The following is a 22,719-nucleotide window of genomic DNA, read 5'->3' as shown; positions in this document are numbered from 1 at the left end:
TTTAAACTGTGTCCGACTGACAATAAAAAAATAGTAGAATTTTGACAGTCATTTTGTGAAAATCCAGTTTGGAAAATACGAGATCATTATGAGAAGTGTTCATTATTAATGTATTTGTGCGTATTATGCGTCGTGGATTCTAAGTATTTTATTCCAGATTTTTGTCAGTGAGAGCCGTCAAGTTGAGACGAGAGTTCAGATTTGTCATATGAGCTGAGATAGGATTTGTGAATCAGGTGATTGGAAGCCTGTAAATGTGCTGGGATATGTATAAGCCCGAGGGAGATTTTGTGTAATGTTTGGGATGGAATGTAGAACTAGCGAATCCACGCCGGTATTAATTTGTGACATGTACAATTATTGTAGGGCATTTTGAAGTATATCTATGTGCATTTTGTTGGTCAGAAATATCGTATTTGTTTAATTATGTCGGCGAAGTTAAAGGTGTCATTCTTAGAAGCCAGTCAGGCAAGACGAAAACAGATGTTTCATATCACAGCGGAGCGGTGGTCGTGTCTGAATGCCGTCAGCTGATAGGAGTTCGCAGCTCAAGAATAACGGAACGTGCAGAGTGTGTTACGCATTGAAACGAGATTGCATTTCTTGGCAGTGGATAACATTAACTGTTGGATCTAGTTGATATTTTCATCCGGGAATAACGTGCAAGTTGTTGGGTACTGTGAATTTGTTTAATTGAGATTGTAATGTACATTTGTGACCACGAACTTAGAGTATAATGAGTAAGGTTAGCCAATTTCAGGGCTGTCCAAAATATAGAGCAATGGTAAGGATGATTATTTTGTTTGTGAGGGGTGCACAAAGCTTCACGGAAATGTTATGACAAGATATTACATCGTAATCGGTTTACATTGTACGGCGAGTTACTTATGGTTTTGTACTTAATTATCAGGGTTATCCAAGTAGTAATAATGGTTAGTATTAGATTAAATTAAAGTGTGATGTCACAAAACAAGATAAATTCTGGAAATAAGTGATGTACATTTTTTCCAGCTACAGGGATAAACAACCGACGATATACATCCAACATGATTTAAAATGAATTACGTAAAGACTTGTGTAGGGACTTGTGAAAGAAACCACTCGTCCATGGAGATAGAATTTGTTGTTCATTAGGATTTTCATTAAATTATTTAAATTTATTTAATTATTAAATTCAGTGGAAAACGTATTTTGAAATAACTTTAAATCAAGCGAATAACTTGAAGATGCATTCTGGAAATCTTAGTTTATTTTTCTGGGAAGTATGTAAATGTTAACGTAACGATTAAGGGGGCATAACCAAAGGTAATGGATTTTACTGCCACAAAGTATTGTGAGCATTGTTGTTGTTGTTGCATTATTTAACTTTGATTGATGGAGCAGTAAATGTGCTGGGGTTAGTAAAGTGGAAACTTTGGTCATCAACCGATGTAACTTAATTGTGTTTAACCTTCAGCTTAGAAACTTGGATGGTCATGGGGTCATCAACCTCAGTGACTTAGAGTAGGGCCATATGCCACCGTAGCATCATTTTCCTTGTGGTCATCATTCACAATGACTTTAAAGTAACTTAGAAGTTTAGATGTCGGTCCATGACATAGTCGCAGGTCACATCGATTCAATTAAGGGTCCATGCCGTATAACCACTGTGTGGCACACACCGATTGGACTGCCTTAATTATACCCAGAGTCCAGAGTTTGTGTTACGAGGACTGGACCATAAAGAATCACTATGATGGTACATGGAGTCTCACATGGAAGCCGAATTTAAGGATTTCCAGACTCTCTTTTCTTTAATTAATAATTGAGACAATGATTTCTAGTAAGGATGCCCATCAGGCACTTATGTCAAAGGCTCACACCAGTGTTCTGACCTTCTGTGTAAAATGATTGTGGTGTCCAGTGTACACAATTGGATCCCAATGATACCGATGATAAATGATTAATTCTTCAGAGATTACTTGAATAAATAGGAATATTTTTGAACAGACCTTTCATTTGAGTAGATAGATTAGAATTACTGAACCCTACCTTTTACCACAGCAAGTGACGAAGAACCCGATACGACCAAGAGACAGAGCTCATGAAATTTTGCTGATAGGTAAGGAAGGTAGGTATCCTTCATAGTGGACCAAAGAGTTCAACGTGTTTCTTAATTTTTAAAGGAGATCCCAAATAACAATTTTCAGGTCTTTAATATCTTCAGTTTCTGAGATATAAGTATCCTCATTAAAGGCATTCAACCCATTTTTCACCCCTTTTCAGCCTTCTTATTGGGATTTTCCGAAAACAAAAAAATCTGTGTTTCTTAATTTTTAAAGGAGATTCTGAATACCATTTTTTACATCTGTAAACTTTTAAAGTTTTGTGTTATAGATACACTCATTTTAAAAATTCACCCCCCTTTTCACCCCCTTAGCGACATAATATAAAAAATCCTCCCTTAACAAGCCCCTACATTGTAATATAAGTGTATCCTCAAAATTTCATTTCTTTATGTCCAGTAGTTTTGGCTCGGCGATGATGAATCAGTCAGTCAGTCAGTCAGTCAGGACATGTTCTTTTATATATATAGATAACTTGTCCTGACTGACTGATTCATCATCGCTGAGCCAAAACTACTAGACATAAAGGTATGAAATTTTGAGAATTCACTTCATGAGGATACTTATATCTCAAAAACTGAAGATATTACAGACATGAAAATTCGTATTTGAAATTTTCTTTCAATGTAAAGAAACACATAATCTTTTGTCTTTGGAAAATCCACTTAAGGAGGGTGAATGAATTGAAAAATTAGTTGAATTCTTTGTATGAGGATATTTATATATCAAAAACTAAAGATGTTAGTATTTGGAATCTCCTTTAAAAATAAAGAAACATGCATTTGGTTTTTTTTTTTCAGAAAATCTACGTAAGGGGTGTGGGGTTGAAAATGAGTAAATAAGGAGCTGAAATATGTATATGAGGATAGGATACTTTATCTTAAAAACAGAGTCATTACAGATGTGAAAGTTGGTATTTTGAATTTCTTTTCATAATAAAGAAACACGTATTTATTTTGTTTTTGGAAAATCCACTTAAGGCGGGAGAGGGGTGGAAAGAGGTGAAGAAGAAGAAGAAGTTGAATTATTTTATGAGTACACATTTATCTCAAAAACTGAAAGTGTTACATACGTACAGACATGGAAACTGGTATTTGCAGTGTACTTCAAAAATAATGAAACACGTGTTTTGTTGTTTTCGGAAAATCCAGTTAAGGGGCTGAAAGGAATTGGAAAAGTGGTTACATTTTTAAAATGAGTACCGGTACACCTACATTATATGTCAAAAACTTAACATGTTAGAGACAAGAAACTTGGTATTTGGAAAGTCCTTTAAAACTGCAGGAACATGTATCTTTTTGTTTTCGGAGAAGGCACTTAACGGGGGCTGAAAAGAAGTGAAAAATAGTTGATTTATTTTTTATGAGGATACTTATATCTTAAAAACTGAATCTTAGACGTGAAAATTGGTATTTGAAATCTCTTTTAAAAATAAAGAAACATGTATTTTTGTTTTCGGAAATACACTTTAATGGCAGGGGGGTGAAGGACTGATCAAGGGGTTGAATTCTTTCTATGGGGATACTTATGTATATCTCAAAAACTGAAGATGGTACAGATGTGGGAATAGAGGGGTGTATTTATGTATTTATTTTTTCGACTTGAGAGAAGACTGTTTCTCACTCGTACAGTTCTATGTCGCATGGTCGCCTTAGCCCCAAAAGGTAATACCACAAACATGGTTTACAAAGAATTTCTGGGGTAAATAAAACTCAATTTTTGGGTTTTTTTATACTTTATAGAAATTTTCAGATAATGTCTTAGTACAATGCCGAGGAGCGATTACTTCGATCACATTATGAAATCCACGCCAGCGAAGTCGCGGGTAATTGCTAGTAGTGTAATATTTATACTGAACTTGTGTGTTCAACAGACTGAAAAGCTTTTAAGTTATATTTGATAGCTTATTGTTACAGATTTGTGCATAGCCCTAAGTAAGCCAAGGACAAGAAAAATGGACCTTTAAATGTTGAAAAACTGGAACATTCATTTAGAAGTCTGCATTCGTATTGCACAAAATGCAACCTTCTCAGAAGAGATCAAAGACTTGAAACATGGTGGCGGCTTCTCTAAGAAGAGTCAGATAAAGAATCTATGCCCATTCCTACACTATGATATTCTAAGTCGCGCCGTGCAAAAAATCAAGAGAAGAGGTGACAAACAAGCTGGAATGGTGGAAAAAGGTTTCAGAAGAAAGGGACAGGAAAGTAAGCCGAAGTAAAGTCTAGTGCCTATGCTGTAAGGCAGGTGGAAGATAACTCCCAAGCTCTGGGATTGCAAGGTGATACCATCAAGTCAGTTACTGAGTTTCATCACTTGGGATCTATTATAGAAAAGGATGGAGATATTACAATAGAAGTGTTTTCCACAACATAAGCAGGAAGGAAAAACTGGAAAGAGATAAGAGGAGTGCTCTGCGATAGGAAGGTGTCAAAGGGATAAAGAAAAATTGCACAGGCCAGTTATGCCGTACATCACAGGAAGAACTACCTATGTCAGCAGGTTGGAGGTAGCAAAGATGAGGAAGCTTCGATAGATGTGTGGTGTCATTAGAAAGAATCACCTCCAAAATGACCATGTATGGGGCACTCTCAAAACTATCAACATCGAGGCAACAATTCAGGAGACATGATTAAGGTGGTTTGGCTACCTAACACAGAAAGACAAAGATGCTGGCAGAAAGATTATACATACATAAGATGAGGGGGAAGAGGAAGCGTGGGCATCCAAAGAAGAGGTAAATGGACCTGGTGCAAGAAGACCTGACGGGAAAGAACTTAAATATTAAGTAACGCAGGACAGAGAACAATCGAAGAGACACATAAGAAACAGCAACCCTGCATAGTGCGGGATAAGTTGTAGAAGAAGTAGGGGAACCCGGGATAATTAGAACATCATATAAATACCATTATGTAGGAAAATAAAATACAAAATAGAAAAAAAACTCTTGCACAAATTGAGTAACGCTCTGTAATGTGTGGGACTGCAGAAATATAATTAGTTACTTTTTGGTATGTATATAACGTTCTAATTACCCCGAGTTCTCCTAGTACAGAATATGTCAAAATAGAGTTTTATGGTTTTAATACTTCTGTATCCTTCATCCTGGAAGCTAAAACATGTAGTATGAAATCGGGGCCTGTTCCACAACTTTTCAACTTTGCACTTTTCACTTTCAAAGTGCAAAGTCTTTCTGTTCTACCATGATCTAGGTTTTACTTTTCAATTTCTTTGCAAAGTGAAAAGTCTCTGCGAATGAGTGATCCACTCAAGTTTATTCCATGGGCAAACTGTATAATATTCCATGATTTTAATGCTATATTTTTCGTGGCGAACTTGGCAGTATAACTGTGGTACTGGTAGTTTTAAAGTTTTGATCATGGGAAAGAAAGATGATTACAAGAAGCTGGCTGTGCTAGAAGTTGTCAAAGAGAAACAGGACATCTTTTGGGCAACTTTAAAAATAATCTCTCAAAAGATAAGCATCAGTATTAATGAGAGTACCGTCAACACAGCCACACACAGAAGGAAATTCACCTTTCATCAGAAATTCTGTCGCTATATTATGTGGGTAATCAGGCCAACGTACTATGTTAGGAAATATTACATTTACTATAACGTCTACAATTCTGGTAACAGTTATGCAAATAATTTATTTTAATATCCCATGCATTGCTGCTACACCATGCAGCTGGGCACCATTTCCTAACCAATGTAAGCATGTAAGAATTTGTCCTCTTTCGGAAAGGGATTGACTTCTTTTTGTTGCATGTTTCAATAAATGACCATCATTTCAAGAATATAGTCAGCCTGTGTTTGGGTAATACGAAAACACTTGCGGAATTCCGACAAAGTGTGGTTATGAAAATTAATCCTGTTTTTGTACATTCTCTTGTTGGATTCTTCATCACTGTCCTCACTTGATGATAACAAAAACTCTCATTGTAACATGTTTACATCACTAAACCAAATTCTATGCCCAGAAACTAGTGTACATACTTGTTAATTAACATATGAAAAGGAAATCATCTCTTTGCAAGATTTATGAAAACTTTTCACTTCATTTCTTTGCACTTTGCACTTCTGTACCAATGGAGGATCATAATAGGTTTGAAAAGTGAAGAGATTCCTAACTTTTCACTTTGCAAGCCAAATCTGAAAAGTGATGGTGGAACAAAATCTGAACTGAAAAGTACAAAGTGAAAAGTTGCAAAGTTCATTCATGGAACAGGCCCCAGTCACTTCTTTATAATTGTGCATGTTATTAATATAATTCTTTATTAGAACAAAAGAGGAAACTGACAGATTCCTGTTCAGAATTACTCATTTTATCATGTAGCCATGCAGCGATGATCTGATGTCTTAACTGATCATTCTATTAAGTTTCATTGCAATTGATGCCTTCAATACACCACATTCCCTTTAAAACTGCAACATTTTCTTTTTAAAGCAGTAAATACAACCTTTGTGGCCAAATTCCTATTACCATTAAGTGTAGAATGTCTCAATTGATCATCACAGGTGGTAAAGGAAACCAAAGAGGAATTCAGAAAGGGAATCGCAATCCGAGGAGAGGAAATCAAAACCCTGAGATTTGCCGATGATATTGTTATTTTATCTGAGTCTGAAGAAGATCTGAAGAAATTGCTGACCTGGGGAAGGAGTACAAGATGAAAACAAATAAGTCTAAAACAAAAGTAAAATGGAGCACAGTGGAACAAAGTCAGGTGATGCAAGAAATATTAAATTACAAAATGAAGTCTTAAAGGAAGTTGATGAATGTTTGTTACTTGGGTAGTAAAATAACTAATGATGGCAGAAGTAAGGAAGACATCAAATGCAGACTAGCACAAGCAAGGAAGATCTTTCTTAACCCTCCGTTAGTGATGCATGGTGTCACAGAATGATGGCATGAACGAATGCACCTCCTTCTTTGCCCGTGGAGTGAGCTAGCTGTGCATCAGGTTACCTTCATCAATTTCATTCTCGAGTATACTCACCACTGCACAAGTCTGAATGATAACCGTACAGGTCAGTGGAAGTCTTTTCGGTCTCACACACCGAGGTCACTAAGAGCGTACACGGTCCAACAGACCAAAGTCACCGATCTCGTTTGATGGTTGCATGCAAATGAAAGGTATGATCTAGATTTTTGTGGATTTATGTGTACTCATTTGCTCATTATATTCCGGAGCCAGATATTTAGTCATAACTGCCCATCTGCCAAAATTGTCTGGCGTAAATTCCTGACTGTGTTGGCTACTGACATAATGAAGAACCATGCCGTTCGAAGAGTTTCTATTTCCAATATTCCCAGATTAATCAGAGAGAGGCTAAAGGAAATTTACAACTTTAAGGAAGATGTCCAACCTAGATTAGAACCATCAAAGGGAGTGGGAAGGTGCAGGGTCTGCACATCTAAGCAGAACCGGAAGACAAAGTACTTCTGTAAGAATTGTCATAAGTATTTGTGCCTTGAACACGCAAATGGTGTATGCCATGACTGTCTTGAAGGTTAACTGTGTACTGATGCAAATTTACAAACTTTAGATCTCAATCATGATTGTTTGTTTTCTTTTCGATAGAGTTTATCACTGGATATTTTGCTAATTTCACTTGTCATAACTCAGTTATAATTTCCCCTTATTACTGCTTATAGATTACTTAAGTGTATTTTAAATAAAGGTTAAAATGATAAAACATTTATGTATTATACCCTTCCTTATAAGAGCCTCCGTGGCTCAGACGGCAGCGCGTCGGCCTCTCACTGCTGGATACCGTGGTTCAAATGCCGGTCACTCCATGTGAGATTTGTGCTGGACAAAGCGGAGGCGGGACAGGTTTTTCTCCGGGTACTCCGGTTTTCCCTGTCATCTTTCATTCCAGCAACACTCTCCATTATCATTTCATAGCATTTATCACTCATTACTAAATCACCTTGGGAGTGGCGACCCCATTGTAATAACAGCCTATATATGTTTCATTCATCTCATACCTGACCCGGTCAATGACTGGAAAACACGTTGTAGGTTTTCATTTTTTTCATTTTTCACCCTTCCTTACAAATATACTCTAAGATAATGAAAAGTTTGGAATTATTTAAGGCCAGTCTACTGGACCAAAGTCACTAACGTCGAGAGTAAAATTCAGTCACTAACGGAGGGTTAAGAAAAGAAATTTGCTCACTTCAAACGTTGTTATAGGAATTAAGAACACTATGGAAGTGAAACATGGACAATAACTAGCTCAGAAAGAAAGAGAATAGAAGCTTTTGAAATGTCGTGTTAGAGAAGAATGCTGAAGGTAGGATGGGTAGATCAAATCACGAAGGAAGAGATACTGAATCGAATTGGTGAGAGGAGATCAATTTGGCTAAATTTGACAAGAAGAAGAGAGAGAATGACAGAACACATCTTAAGACACCCAGGACTTGTTCAGTTGGTTTTTCAGGGAAGTGTAGACAGTAAGGTCGTACCGATACAGATAGGTCTTATGGTGACGATGGGATAGGAATGGTCTAGAAGGTGGAAGGAAGCGGCCTTGGGTTAATTAAGGTACTGCCCCAGCATTTTCCTGGTGTGAAAATGGGAAACCATGGAAAACCATCTTCAGGGCTGCCGACAGTGGGATTCGAACCCACTATCTTGAACTTACTGAAGAAAAGCTCTCCCATGCTCTACAAATTCTAAGTGGTTATTACTAAGAGAACCAACTAAAGCCAAACCCATCAAAAACACAAGTCTGTGCCTTCCACCTAAAAAGTCAACAGCGAGAAAATTGCAAGTGATTTGGGAAGGTAAAATATAACACTGCTTCACTCCCAAATATCTAGGAGTAACTCTTGACTGAGCACTAACCTATAGAACACACTGTCTGAACACCAAAAGGAAGGTACAGTAGAGTCTCGTTAATCCGAACTAATTGGGACTGGAGTCTGTTCGGATTAACCGGAAAATATTTTCTAATAATAATGTTACTGTTTTTATGTCCCGCTAACTACTTTTACGCTTTCCGGAGACGCCTAGGTGCCAGGATTTTTTCCCACAGGAGTTCTTTTACGTGCCAGTAAATCGACTTACACGAGGCTGACATATTTGAGTACCTTCAAATACCACCGGACTGAGCCAGGATCGAACCTGCCAAGTTGGGGTGAGAAGGCCAGCGCCTCAAACGTCTGAGGAAAATAGTTTCTACAATACAGTATAGTACATACTTCAATTTGAAATGTCCAGTCATAAGCAGTTACATTAATAAAATACTGTATAACATTATAGTAAGGTAGTTAAGAACCTGTAGAGGAGAAAACAACTAAAACTAGGTTAAAACTTGTCACTATGGTAAAAGATACTAACAGAATTTGTAAAGATAAACGACCAGTGATTGATGGTTTATGATGTGTAATTATGTTTGCATTAAGTCATTCTAGCAAATACGACAAATAAAATGCAAGTAAATCTTCATTCTATAATATGTTCTTTCATTTCAATGAGGAGAATTTTTTTAAATTGAATGTTTCAGTTCGGATTAACTGGATTTCAGATTAACGGGACTCTAGTGCATTTGGAAGGAACAATATTATCCGGAAATTATTGGGTAAAATTATCGGGTACAACCTGGGAGACGCATCCTCTCCTTTTAAGAACTTCAGCAATAGCCCTCTATTATTCAGCAGCAGAATATGCCTGCCCTGTCTGGTGTAATCTAGTCATGCTAATCAAGTGAATGTCGCCTTAAATGAGACCTGCAAACCCATTACAGGATGTTTGAGATCTACACCACTTGATAAAGTTTATTGTCTAGCAGGTATCCCACCTCCAGATAATCACCATGAGTGTGCATCGTGACTGGAGAAATCTAAAGCAATGAACCTGGCGACCCATACTTTATATGGGTACCAACCAGTAACCCAACAGCTCAAGTCAAGGAAAAGCTTTCTCCATACAACTGAAAGCCTCACTGAATTACCATTCAACTTCAGAGTGAATTCATGGCGTTCCAGATCTAGCCACCTTGCAGGATGGATGGCGCCTTCCGAAAGACTTCCTTTAGGCCACAAGGAAAGCTGGTCAACATGGAAGACACTCAAAAAGTTGCGTTCAGGAGTTGGAAGAACAAAGACCAACATGACAAAGTGGGGTTTTGTCTGTGACTCCACTCTATGTGAATGTGGTAAAAAACAGACAATGAGCCATCTTCTTGTTTGTAACTTGTGTCCAACTACTTGCTCTCTCCAGAATGTGATCGAAGCTACCAAGGAAGCATGTGAATTAGCTGCATATTGGTCACACCACATTTAATTAAATTTGTATTTATGTAGAGCTTAATTACATCATTACCTGCCATCATCAGAAATGATTAATGGTTATAGTACCAGATTTGTTATTGTGCTGATATTATTGTAAGTTATAATGTATGTTTCTGACACGATTAAATAAATCCCCCGAGTGCAAGCTCACAGCCGCGCGCCCCTAACCGCATGGCCAACTTACCCGGTATAGGCAATAAGAATGGTAGGGGAAGACCAAGGTATGAATATGACAGGCAGATTAGAGCAGATGTAGGATGTGAAAAGGTTAGCACAGGATAGGGTGGCATGGACAGCTGCATCAAACCAGTCTATGAACTGATGACCGGGCGAGTTGGCCGTGCGCGTAGAGGCGCGCGGCTGTGAGCTTGCATCCGGGAGATAGTAGATTCGAATCCCACTATCGGCAGCCCTGAAAATGGTTTTCCGTGGTTTCCCATTTTCACACCAGGCAAATGCTGGGGCTGTACCTTAATTAAGGCCACGGCCGCTTCCTTCCAACTCCCAGGCCTTTCCTATCCCATCGTCGCCATAAGACCTATCTGTGTCGGCGCGACGTAAAGCCCCTAGCATTCATTATGAACTGATGACTTAACAACAACAAATCATTCTGCCCAGTTTCATTGCAGTCGGGCTGATCCAACTCAAAAAACAGTTCCCTTGTTAGAGATGTGAAAGAAATTAGCTTCATATTACTTTTTTGCTTGAGGGTTCTGTTTGATACACCTTATTCTTCACCTGAGAAAAATGGTGAATGTTCATTGCTACTGTTTAATTTTGAGTTAGATGTCAATGTTAGATGTGCTTTCATGATCTGGATAGGACCTTCTCTCTGCTTCTCACAAGCTTTTTACTGTCAAACGGGTCAACTTTCTTTTTTATTTACGTCGCACCGACATAGATAGGTCTTATACCAACAATCTGATAGTGGGGTTCGAACTCACTATCTCCGAACTCACAGCTGTGCGCTCGTAACTGCATAGCTAGCTCGCCCGGTGGTCAGCTATCTTAATCTTTATAGTGCACTCTCTTCATTGAGGCCCAAAACAACATTTTTAGTAACTATTTTCAATTGTAATACATTACATAAATTATTTGAATGATTATCCATTGTTGATATGTAGTAACAAATCACGCCAAATCAACAAAATCGACAGTCACAATAATATACAAGAACACAAGCTACTTGTCTAATTGTCTAGCAGAAGGAGAGAGAGATGACTAAGTTCACATCAACAATGCATCCTTAGTAATTTAATAATCTGTTATTTACTGATTTCATTCAATAATACACTTCAAATGAGTGAGTGGGCTGATTCCCATGCATCCGTGTAAGATGGCATCAATGATTGATTCTAATGAACAGGTCACTTGTGTAAGCCAAATTATTTACATGATTACTATCCTGCCAATTGAAAGAATTTGTTAGTTAACCTCTAGAAATAAACAACAAGGATTCCATATTACACATTCGCATCACACTCCCAACTATTGTGAACCAAGGAAAATTATCAGATTTTAATAAAAATTAGGATACTGAATGTCATCTCACAGACAGTATGAATATTTGTCTGGCTCCTTGACCGAATGGTCAGTATACTCGTCTTCCATTCAAAGGGTCCTGGGTTCGATTCCCACTGGGCCAGGGTTTTTTAACTTTGTATGGATATTTCCTCTGGCTTGGGAACTGGGTGTTTGTGTTTATCCTAATACACATCTCTTCATCTACACACATCAAACTACCAACCACCACAGAAAGACGCAATAGTGATTACATCACTCCACATATGGCTGGCAGCAGGAAGAGCAACCAGCTTTACAGCTGGGCTAACTTCACACAAGTGCCGACTCAAGAAAATGTGGGACAATGGTCAGGAAGAAAACAGTATTAATATTCAAGTTGATAGATGCAACCCTCCAGGAGAAAATCAATTAATAATGAAAATAGATTTCAGCCCTTTGTGTATCATCATCTAGGTATTCTGGCTTATGGCAGGTCTTGTCATGGGATGAACCTCTTCCTCTGTTGCCTGTCCTGCGCCAAGTTTTTCATGTCCGAATATTTATTTCCTTTGATATTGTCCAACAATTGATATTTTTTCCATCCTCTTCCTTGTTTGCCTTTCACCATTCCTTCTACTCCTTCTTTCTGTAAACAGTCCCTCCTCAAACAATGTCCGATCCAGTTCATTTTTCTCCTTCTAATGATTTGCAACATACTTCGTTCTTCTCCAACTCTTCGTAATACTTCCTCATTCCTTACCCGTTCTTCCCATTTCACTTGTTCTATTCTCCTCCATACCCACATCTCTAGTGCCTCCAATCTTCTCTCATCTTCCTTTCTCAATGTCCAAGTCTCTGCGCCATACAGCGCTATGCTTCAAATATAACACTTTGTAAGTCTTTTCCTCAAATCTTTGTTTAGTGGTCCACAAAGTAATTTTGATTTTTTTTCTTAAAGCCTTCTTTTGCTATGGCAATTCTTTTCTGAATTTCTGTCATGCAGTACATATCATCTCTGATCATACTGGGTGTTTATATTTATCCTAATACACATATCTTCATCTACACACAACACATCAAACTTCCAACCACCACAGAAAGATGCAAGAGAGGAGAAAAATTCACAGAGAAAAATGTTGGCCTGTTTTACAATTTGTCAATTTTCAACACAAAGACATCCTTCTTACAAATACTACATAAGAAGACTTAAATAGCAGGAGCAAGGTCAGAGGAAGAGGCCAGCAGTTGTTCAGTATTCTTTTGTAAGCCTGCACGCTCTGCCTATTGTGTGAGATCTTATGCAGTTCATGACCTCTTCAAAAATACATATTGCTGCGTAAAAATCACAGGAGTCTTCAACAAATAATTTCATTCAGTAGCTGGTTCCTCAGAAAGCAAGAACAGAGAATTAGGTAAGTGGTGGCAAAGGAAATGATCCTGTATATCTATCAATAAGAATATTCTCAATTTTATTTACAATTAATTGCTGCTGGCTACTATTCATAATTGTGCAATTCAATATCATAGCACTGAGTTATAATCTTATTTTAGAGCCAATGATGTCCAGCTCCTTGTCTGAATGATCAGCAATGAGGCCTTCCGCTCAGAGGGCACTGGGATTGATTCCTGGCCAGATGGGGGATTTTGTTAATTCCTCTGACTCAGAGATTGGATGTTTGTGTTTTATCCCAATACACCCTTCTTCATGCACTCACAACACATCACACTAACAATCACCACAGAACAAACATACGGCAGGAGGAGCATCCAGCTGTAAAACAGGGCCAAGTCCACATGTACAACACAGTCCACAACTGCGATCCACAAGGTTGACTAAACAGCAGCAGAACAAGAACACAAAAATATATTGGATATACTGATCATTATTCTCATCTACATTATGGAAAGAACAAACAAATGACAAATCAAGTCATAGCCTGTGGCTTTTCCTTGCATCTGTCTGTATAGCAAAAAGTAGCTTGCAGTGATAACTCAGCCTCATTTATGGCTGTGACAGTATGGGAGCTGCTGGGGTATGGGTGGCACTAAGTAATGACATTCATTATGTTATTTGCTTTACGTCCCAGTAACTACTTTTACAGTTTTTAGAGACGCCGAGGTGCCAGAATTTAGTCCCTCAGGAGTTCTTTTACGTGCCAGTAAATCTACCAACATGGGACTGACGTATTTGAGCACCTTCAAATACCACCGGACTGAGCCAGGATCGAACCTGCCAAGTTGGGGTCAGAAGGCAAGCGCCTCAACTGTTTGAGTCACTCAGCCTGCAGTAATGACATTCAGACTACAACCAGTGTGTCTGGACATTATGAAAGATGCTACGCATAAGGCCAGTCATGCTCCAACAGCGGAAAGTCAATGGTTTAACGTTGCACTAACACATCGAAGGTTTTCAGTGATGCAAGGCTGGGAAAGGGCTAGGAATGGAAAGGTAGAGGCTGTGTGATTAGGGGTGCGCAACTGTGATCTTGCATTCGGGAGATGGTGGGCACTGTCGACAGTCCTGAAGATGGTTTTTGAAGTTTCCCATGTTCACTCCAGACAAATACTAAGGTTGTACTTTAATGAAGGCCACGACCACTTCCTTTCCCACTCCTAGCCCTTTTCTATCCCATCGTCGCCATAAGACCTATCTGTGTTGGTGCGACGTAAAGCAACTTGTATAAAAAGGCTCCAACAGCACTTTCTGGCCTGATGAAGAAAGCAGTGGCAAACTACCTAACCAGCCTCCAGGCTGAATACTTAAAAGACGTACGCTCTGATTTTCATGTTCTTGGCGAGTGTCAAACCTGTTTAATAACTTGTGGTGTCACGTAGCTATTAGCTTGCATTCAGGAGACAGTAGGTTCGAACCCCACTGTTGGCAGCCCTGAAGATGTTTTTCCATGGTTTCCCATTTTCAGATCAAGCAAATGCCAGGGCTGTAACTTAATTAAGGCCATGGTCACTTCCTATCCCATTGCTGCCATGCGAAGGTGTCGTTGCACAGTAAAGCAAATTGAAAAAAAAAAAAATTGTGATGTCTATAATAGGGCACTACGTATTTTGGTCTAGAATTTAAAAAGGTAATAATTTACAGAAGGGGAAATAAACACTATTAGGTTTAAAAATAATTTAATATAATAGGGCACTGTGTATTTTGGTCTAGAATTTAAAAAGATACGCCCTAATCATTTACAGAAGGGGGAATAAACACTATTAGGTTTAAAAATAATTTAATGTAGTAACAGACAAAATATTTGTACTGGTAACAAGGAAAATCAAATATATGTATAAAAAAATGGATAGAAATAAATGAATACTCTCTCCCCAGTGGTCAGGAATTAGGGGATGGGAGCATTCTATTATATTACTCATACTCATATCACAGTATTACCAACCTTTACCATATGCTAAGCAAACTAGGCATACCTCATTTTTTCAAACATAATTTCCTTCGTCAGAGTGGGGATACAAAGCTGAAACAGGTAAATAATTTGAAGTATTTAGGATGTGTGTTCTCCCAGGATGGTAGTACAGCAAGCGAGATTGAATCAAGGTGCAACGAAGCTAATGCAGTGAGCTCGCAGTTGCAATGAACAGTATTCTGTAAGAAGGAAGTCAGCTCCCAGTCGAAACTGTCTTCGTATAGGTCTGTTTTCAGACCAAATATGCTTTACGCGTGAAAGGTGGGTGGACTCCAGATACCTTATTCATAAGTTAGAAGTAATGGGCATGATTGCTGGTACAAACAGGTGGAAAGAATGGTAGAAGGGTACTCGGAATGAGGAGATAAAGGATAAGTTAGGAATGAACTCGATGGATGAAACTTTACGCATAAATTGGCTTGGGTGGTGGAACCATGTGAGGCAAATGACGTAGGATAGGTTATCTGGGAAAACAATCAACTCTGTTATGAAGGGTAAGAGAAGTAGAGTGAGACCAAGACGATGATAGTTAGATTCAGCTTCTAACGATTTAAAGATAAGAGGTATAGAACTAAACAAGGCCGAAGTACTAGTTACAAATAGAGGATTGTGGTGGTGGTTAGTAATCACAGAGGCTTGCAGACTGAACACTGAAAGGCATAAGAGTCTGTAATGAAGATGCATGTATTGTCCCCGTTTCTACCATCACGGTAATTTTTCCCCAGACTTTTAGCCGCTCCCAGGGGTGCTCAGTTCGAACTATGATTTTTTTTAAATGCCCTAAAAATACATACACCCTGGACAATGGAGAACATATAACTAATATGGACAAGGTGAGGTCAACTAAAAGCTATAAATAAAGTAAGGCGAAGCATGACGTCAGTTTTAGAGGAAAAACTGTTTACTAAAATAAACAAGAAAAAAATGAAAAAAGAAAATAGCATAAAGTATAAAATCATCCAAATTTTTACATGACTCAGAATTTTTCTTTCAGCTCGATCACGACCATCTTGAGAATCAAAATAGAAATCATACAAACATACAATTGTATGCTGACACTCATACTTAAGATATCATATCAAATCAAATCCTTGAAGTTGATTAATTTTTTTAACACATTGGCTTGCGTGCTCGCACCACACACCTGGCTTTATTTTTGTTAACACCTTCAACTGTAGATGAGTACGTTCCCCTTTCCTGCACACTTGATATTGCAGTGGGATCCCTAACCTTAAGAAAAGACGTGATTTAATGTGCAAAGGGGAGACAAAAAACTAATCTAACTGTACAATATATAACAAGCTAAGTGGTAAAATATCCTACAAATATATACATCCTGAATCATGAGCACAACAAAACACTGTGGGTGGGAACCACACACAATAAAATCACATAAAAGGCAAATATACACATTCAAAGAAACAAAAACATGTCATATTTTCCAGGGCTCACCAAGAAAAGCATGCGGCATTTATGCAATCCTCACTCACTCAATGACTAGATGGAAAATATAAGGAGATAAATTTACAATGAGCAACCCTTCCTATTCAACGTAGGTTCCTGATATAAATTATATGGCACAAAATCAATCAACTGGTGGACTTTATAACGACACGCACAACTCAACGTGGATTCCTGAAATAAATACATGACACAAATTCATAAAAATAACGGAGTAGGCTTAAATTTTGACCACATAATTCAACGTTGGTTTCTGAAATAGATTACATGACACAAAAATATTCCTCAGCGCAGTAATATCATGAAAGAAAAACCAAACAAAACATCGCGATATAAAACATCTCGTCCACTGCAACATGTAGTGACCTGGACAAAAACCAATAAAATCATCACAAAGTATAGGCCACTAAAATAAACTCTCCTCAGTAGACACACATATCACCCTCGCCAACACACGGCGAAATGACTCAAAGCGGAGATTCAATCTCCCAAAATAATGCAGCAATCGTTAAAAAAAACCACAGGGTCCAACCCTTTACACACACCGTTCAACAGTCTACCCGAGGCAAGTCACAGAAACAATGTCAATGTGACTTGAGACCGACAAGGTCATCTCCATTCGAGACGACAACTTTTTTATTTACAAATGTTACACGTTTTATTCGTAGTATTGACGGTCTCACTACACTCCTCAGCATAGTGTTTTATTTAACAGTCAGCAAGATCTATTAGACGAGAGGACTTTGCACCTCAATGTGTTTTTAACTCGCTAATCATGATCACTGTCACTTCACATCATTACGTTTTTTAATTTGTTTGTATATTATGTAATCATTGTTTTACTACTGAAGATGGCCTTGAGATTAGGCTGAAACATGTATAGACTTTGCTTCATCTAACAGATGACTTGAATTGTATTGATAGGAGGATTTTATAAATATTTTCTTTTGTAAAGTAACATTCGCTGTAATATCATAATCTGAAACTAGGAAATTGCCACATAGACAATCGATAATGTCTGAACATCAGAAAGTTACTGAAATATCTCCATCTTACAACTCAAGGAACTCGCATTAATGATAATAATAAAAATAAATTTACAGAAAATTGATTCTAATTATTCGGAACTTAGAATTCGAAACCGGGTTCGAGGAACTCTTGAATCAAATGATAATTTACACTCATGTTGATATTCAAATAGTTGTGAAGATGAAGCTATCAAAATTTGCGGATCCAAACTCCACCATCTCACACATACTCATTCATGCATCATGCAAGAAATTCCAGAAAATGTGATGGCATGTTTCCGTACACTATGAGCTCCCATCAATAATACTTTAATCTACTCCTTCCTGACTTTAATTTGAATCCTTATTTACATTTGCATTTAAGCCCCGAGGCGTACACTGCATTTCAAACATCAAAGCAAAACAAATCCAAATAAATGAGGCTAAAATAAGAAACTGACTCATAAAAGAAATTATGCTAACCACTTAGCTAAAAATCTGCATAAAATAGAAAGGAAGCAAGCTGTGACCTTATGCAAATGGTCCGCATTTACGTTACAATTATATTTACATTAACAAACTTCCTAACATTTACTTTAAATAGGACGTAGTCCTTCCAAACAAAAGCTAAATTTACTGAAATTAAATATCAAAACTAACCTGTCCCCTTTTGCAACATTAAAACATGTTCACTCTCACATAATTACATTGAAAATTTTGAACTCATCCATTTGACTTATCGCCGCCAGCCTTTCGGACAGCCGGCCCCCATTGTTTTAACCAGCCATAGCGAAGATGATGCCTTCAGAAAAGGCTTGGATCAATCCTTGGGTCTCCATCCTGGTGTAGAACTGTGATCTCATGGTCTCTGTCGCTGCTTCTGCTTCTGGATGTCGTTTAAAACATCCCCTCATTCACGGTGTAGGAAACTGGGTCAAGATTAACCCACCATTTACTAGAATACTACAACCGGAGTAATTTCCACTTACCGTGAAACCAGTTCCCATTCAGTCACGGAACAACTTCTCTTATCTAATCCCGTAACTAGGCCAAATATTTCCCATTTAAATGCAGGACTGGAAATAGTTAAGTTTATGCCCTCGGGAAACTATTTACACAGGCTGCCTACTAAGCATTAAAAATGATTAAATGAAACTGTTCTCTCCGTCTGGAAATCGAAAATTAAATGCTATTTTCCCAGTATTTGAAAACTTGAATAGATTAAATGCAGACTAAGTGTCTTCCAACAAAATTAGAAGTCCCCACACGATCACTCATGTGAATAAAAACTTCTGCTCACGATGTTACCTGCATGAATCTCGCGAATAATGTTGCTAGCCCATGCGCTCATCGCTTTTATTAATTCATCCTCTAAGACGCCGTTGTATCCTCGATCAGGGCAATCACTCGCAGACCAATGTCTAGCCAAATTGACGGTGACGCTATCGTATCATTGGTCCAGCACATCACGTTCGTGATGCTCACTTCAAACGTATATTTCCAGCTCCTGTAGCCTCTCGCTGGGCCTCCGAAATGTTTTCCGTTGGTCTGGCCATTGGAGTTCTATTGTTTCTTTGTTCTGCTTTGTGTACATCATGTCGAAATTCCTCCTCCTAAAATTAGCTGGCGAGCAAATAAACCTGAGCTCCAAGCTCCCTGCAGAAATTGCGACATGGGCTGCTGAATGTAGAGTTCCCTGCCAGTTACTAGTACTTAATAAAACTGAAATATTCTCTGTACATTCAAATAAATGACTGATTAATTACATGGGCACTTCAATAAGGGCTCAGTATGTATGTATGTATGTATGTATGTATGTATGTATGTATGTATGTACAAGAATGCATGTACAAGGGTAATCCCAAAAATAAGGTCTCCTATTTTTTTATAAATACAGAACACTGTTCGTGTGGCTGTTGGTCACAATATTGTGAAGTGTGTTCCCACGCTCGCATATAAACATGTGTACGCCACACTGAGGTACTCAGTCTTGGCTTGGCAGCCATTGAGAATGGAGCTCCCGTTGGATGTTACCACCAAGTGTGAAGTGCGCTCAGTTATTTGGTTTTTGAACACAAAAGGTACTAAACTGATTGAAATCTATCGCCAATTGACGGAAGTGTATGGCAAGTCGTGAACGGATGTCAAAAATGTTTGTAAATGGTGTAGAAAGTTTGCAGCCAGTCGGACTGAAATTCACAACGAACAAAGGAGCGGGAGACCGTCAATTTCCATAGAGACAGTCGTGAAGGTTAAGCAAATCAAGCGTGAAGATCGGCAGATCACCCTGCATGATCTCTGCACTTTGGTTCCTGAAAGTGCTGCTCACAGAATTTTAACGGAAAAGTTGAAATACCGGAAGGTGTGCGCAAGATGGGTGCCATGCATGCTGACTGAAGACCACATGCGGCAACGAGTTGATTTTTCCTGTGCATTTCTTCAACACTTTGCAGCCGAACAGGACAACTTTTTGGACTCATTTGTCACGGGTGATGAAACCTGGGCGTTCCACTTTACACCTGAGACCAAGCAACAATCATGCCAGTGGCGGCATCCCTCTTTGCCAAAGCCGCGGGAATTCAAACAAACACAGTCTACCAGTAAAGTCATGACAACTGTGTTTTGGAATCGAAAAGGGGTATTGCTGGTCGACTTTATGCCCGCTGGGACCACAATTAATGCTGACAGATACTGTGAGACCCTGAAAAAACTCGGACAATTCAGAACCGGGAGAAGAGGAATGTTGAGCAAGGGCATAAACATTCTCCATGACAATGCTCGCCCGCACGTCGCCCAGCAGACCATTGCTCTCCTGCAACAGTTTCAGTGGAACATCATCACCCACCCACCTTATAGTCCCGACTTGGCACCCAGTGACTATCACTTGTTCCCTAATTTGAAAGAACATTTGGCTAGAGAGCGATTCAGCACCGACGAGGTGAAAGATGAGGTTCACAACTTCCCGAACAGCATGGCGGCGAGATGGTATGACATGGGCATGAAAAACTGTTACAATGTCTACAAAAATGCATCGATCGAAATGGTGATTATGTAGAAAAATAGCTAAATGTTTGCTGTAAAATGATGTAAACCATTGTAGAAATGAACAGGAGACCTTATTTTTGAGATTACCTTCGTATGTATTTATGTATATAGTATTCCCCAGTGTCCAATGATCAGGAACTAGGAAACAGGAACATTCTTATTCTATTACTCATATCACAGTATTATCAACATTTACCATTGCTAAGCAAAATAGGCATATCTAATTTTTTCAAATATAATTTTCTTTTTCCTACAAAAATATTGCTATACAGTATATAGTTAAAGAAGTGGAATTAGCATCAACACATAACAAGTATTGCTCTGCGAGTCCTTAAGAATAACCTATTATACATCTTTTCGAATAGTGTCATCTTGCTGAAAACTACATCGGGAGTTATTCCGTTACAAGTGTTTACTAGTATATGTTACATGATGCTTCTCATGTAAATAATTAATGACTGTTCATGCAGCGGGATTCAATCTGAAGTCAATTGTCTTTGTTGATCGCTCTACTATCACTACATTGATATAAAAAGTGTTATGGTTTGGAATTTAGGAAACTGCTCATCTGCCAAAAGTTGAAAAGTCCTTCAGGCTTAGGACAGTACTACGTATATATACAGGATCCACCAGAAAAATGTATACACTCTTTACGGAACAGAAACTATTTATTGTGTGGTTTGTTTTGTGTTTTGTGTTTTTTTTTTTTTTACATTAAAATTTTGATTACACATGTAGTACTGTCTTCAGTTAAACATATGATTACATGAGATGTTCAAAATGTTCACCGTTGGCTGCCAGACACATAGCAGAATGACGAGCGGTCGCTGCAACTACGTCCATCAAAGCTTGAATGGCGATCTCTGCACATGCCGCTGTAATCTCCCGGCGAAGGGCCTCCAGCGTGAGCTTACGTCGATAGACTTAATTTTTCATACTTCCCCACAAGTAAAAGTCCATAGGGGAAAGATCTGGCAACCGTGGGGGAAACTCAATGGGCCCTCGTCATCCAATCCAATGTCCCGGCAGATTGTCATCAAGGAAAGCTCGTACTGCTACATGGTAGTGTGGTGGCACCCCGTCCTGTTGGTAGAAGACTTTATCATCAGCTCCATAAAGCACACGTACAGCTGGTAAAATTAATGTGCGTAACATTTCCAAGTACACTGCTCCAGTGACAGTACCATCAGAGAAAAAGGCTCCTAGTAAGCCCCTCGATGACAGTCCACACCAGACATTAACCCCTGGGAGATTGACCGCCTTGTCCACATGAACATGCAGATTTTCCTGAGCCCAACAGACACAGTTATGTCGATTCACTGTTCCATTAAGTGTAAATTGGGCTTCATCAGACCACACGAACTTCATCAGAAATTGTTCATCTTGGGTCACCATTTGCTGATACCATTCGCAAAATTGCATTCGTCGATCGGGATCGTCCTCATTAAGCGCATGCAATAATTTTGGGATGTAAACTTTCCACTTAGCTGTTTTCAAAATTCGTCGTACACTTGTACTGCTAATCCTCACTTCCCGTGCACATTGCATAGCAGACTTCTGTGGAGAATTCGCAAAACTTTCCAACACATGAGCCGAAGAAGCAGGACTGGTAGCTGTGCGCGTTCTTCCCGATTTCCCTTTGTGAATATCACAAATCATTCCATGCGTTTAATTGTTAGGCGTGTTGGGGGTTCTGTTCCAAACTCCCTCCTCCACTGACGTTGCACTTCAACGGCATTATCAAACCTGAAAAACCACTTCAGAATGTACTTTCGTTGCTCGAACGTCAAGCGTGCTCCAGCCATTTTGTTTTCCCACTATCGTGATGCAAGTAACGACATCTGTTGAGCAAAAGATCATGCTACAAC

General features: G+C 38.7%; 2 protein-coding genes across 6 annotated transcripts in view; one reads left to right on the top strand and one right to left on the bottom strand.

The window, feature by feature from the left end:
- LOC136857330 (mitochondrial ornithine transporter 1) overlaps window positions 1–22,719 on the bottom strand; it is a 161,132-nt gene that overhangs the window by 54,099 nt on the left and 84,314 nt on the right. The gene's annotated exons all lie outside the window — the stretch shown is intronic.
- Window positions 13,281–22,719, top strand: part of LOC136857331 (glycerol-3-phosphate phosphatase) — a 150,656-nt gene continuing 141,217 nt past the window's right edge. The window contains exon 1 of the mRNA XM_067135928.2: window positions 13,281–13,325. The gene's annotated coding sequence lies outside the window, so the exon portion shown is untranslated. The remainder of the gene's footprint in view (window positions 13,326–22,719) is intronic.

This window comes from Anabrus simplex, chromosome 1, assembly GCF_040414725.1.
Source record: "Anabrus simplex isolate iqAnaSimp1 chromosome 1, ASM4041472v1, whole genome shotgun sequence".
NCBI classification, from domain to species: domain Eukaryota; kingdom Metazoa; phylum Arthropoda; class Insecta; order Orthoptera; family Tettigoniidae; genus Anabrus; species Anabrus simplex.
Note: the sequence above shows the minus strand (reverse complement) of the source record. Positions and strands in the feature narration are given on the sequence as shown.